This window comes from Montipora foliosa, chromosome 12 (assembly GCF_036669935.1).
Source record: "Montipora foliosa isolate CH-2021 chromosome 12, ASM3666993v2, whole genome shotgun sequence".
NCBI classification, from domain to species: domain Eukaryota; kingdom Metazoa; phylum Cnidaria; class Anthozoa; order Scleractinia; family Acroporidae; genus Montipora; species Montipora foliosa.
In genome coordinates this window covers 20,364,529-20,367,028 of record NC_090880.1, presented here as the reverse complement: position 1 = coordinate 20,367,028, position 2,500 = coordinate 20,364,529, and positions in this window count along the sequence as shown.

Below are 2,500 nucleotides of genomic sequence, written 5' to 3'. Positions count from 1 at the left end.
AAAATGTAGTAAGCTTGTCCTTCATGTTGATTTGAAAACAACAATTTTGAACCTCGCAATGATGACTTCAATTAACCATTTCCGTTACTTTTCCTATTCACATGCAATTGCTACTATTTTGTACTTACTTTTAGGTTAAAAAAAACTTAATTTCTCATTTTCTGATCATTTCACCCACTTAACACCCTATAAATAGCAATTGGTTGAAATTATCTATTATGTGGAGGGGAAACCTCTGCAACACAGCATGCTGAAACACTGTACGGAAGATATTGTTTACCTATTGTCATTTAAGTGCCAACCAGAGGCTCGCTGGTTGTTGAAACAAACGGTCTTTTGTTTCGGTGGTTGGCACATCAATGTTTGTCAACAGATATCTTCCCTATATATAGGTGAACTTCTAATACGCATTAGCTCTGAACTACCAAGTATTTATTAACTTTAAATTTAAAGAAATCTAAATATCTTCAATCCTCATCAGAAAGTAAATTTCAACTCACTTCGTTCATTAACTTTAGCTGGTTAATGCCTTCAACAAGTATCAATCTTAAGATACTTGGGTATGATGTCTATATTGGCCATCACCTTTCATGGCATGATCATATTCATTATACTGTATTTGTAACAAAGTTAGTAAATGTACCAACGTCATAATTAAGGTTAAGCATTGTCGGTAAACATTGTCTAATCAATATCTATTATTTGCTTATTTACTCACATTTACTTGCAGGGTAGTAATTATGAAAACCCATTGTCACAGCTTATAAAATTGCAAAATAAAGTTATTAGAATTATCAATGATGTACGGTCCCTACCCCACATTATGTTTCCTTAGGTCTATTGAAATTTCACGATGTTGCTGAAATGTAGTCATTTATTTATGCATGATTATCTTTGTGGCGATGAGCCATGTAATTTTTTTTCCATATGACTGGTTTCTGAGCAACATAATTATTCAACTTAAGATGCATCTTGGCAGCATTTATTCCTTCATGCTATAACCAATGTAAGAAAATTCTGCCTATCCATTATTGGAAAATACTTTTGGAATGACCTTCCTCTTCATAATCGAAGCAGCACATCTAAAATCCTATTTAAAAAAAGCAATTTTGAACACTTAAGTCTATTTTGCTTAGTACTGATTTCATTACTCGCTGGTATGTACTCCAGTATTTCTTGTTGAACAGTCTGAATATTGCGACTGAATGGATATCGTGTTCTGTGGATTGAGTACTATTTAATTGAAGTTAAGAATATAATATTATTATTATTCTTTGTCTGAGATACTTGGTAACTTGAATGTATTCACATTATGGAGTACATTCACAAATGTTTTACCTGGTTACGTCATTTTGGAATGAATTTATATATGAATCCGTGCCAATCTCCCTTTTAGTACAGTTGAATATATACCATTTATTTCTATTGGTGGTATAGTGCATATAATTAAGTTATCTGTAATAATTTCGTTTTTTTTTCCTCTCCTGAAGCAGTTTTGTACAAATGTAAATAGTACTTTGCCTGAGATGAGTAAACATAGTACCAAGAAAACGTGTAAGTGCATTGTAAATAAATAACTAAATAAATAAATAAATAATTTAACTACGAATCAGTGTCAATCTCCACATTTTTGCGCAAAATTTGTATTTGATGTGTTCACAATGACTGGATAGCAGTGAGGGACGTCCTATGATTGTTCTTCCAACAAACAACTAGCTCGAAGTTACAAATGTCTATAGGACAATACGATCATTTTGCTGGTCGCTTGCGCGCGCCTTGCCACTTTTAAATTTAAACTGTTTAACTCAAGTTATTCTTCTGATATTTGTGTGTCGGCTGTTAAAGGCGATTCCCCTATCACGAATTATCTTCTAAGATGTGGCCACGAGAACGCATGAGCTGCCGACTTGAGTTTCGTTCTCCGAATTAGAATTACTTGTGCTCGTCATTTCATCAACGTGAAACAAAATACAAATCGAAAAACGCTTAAAATTTAATGCTCTTTCAGTGGTTTAATTTTCAGTCGTGAAAGTTTACCAAGTCAAAGACACAATAGGGCAGAGTGAGATGATATGATAACAAGATTTGGAGCCATTTTGTGGACAACACCGTATCACTCTGCAGTGTTGAACCTTGCCACTTTAAATGACAGTTTCTTTATACAAATCTTTTCTTTGGTTGTTGGGCTTACTGCAGAAAGCGGGAATTCCCGTATCACGGCCTATGACAAAAGTCTCGAAAAAGGGAATTAAAATATTTTTTGCCAAGGAAACTTAAATAATCTGGAGCACTCGTAAAGTAAAGCCTTGCGTCTTGGCTTAATCTGTTCGCTTCAAGATTCAAAATCAGCCCTACTTCTTCTCCAGAACAATTCCCGACTCTACTTCGACGATGTGGTTCAAAATTTCAAGGTTGAGATGCTTTATAGCGAATTGAGATGTTCTTCACCAGTGAGCTGCCATTTTTCGACTCCATCTTGTTAGCTGGTTTATCGCTGTCC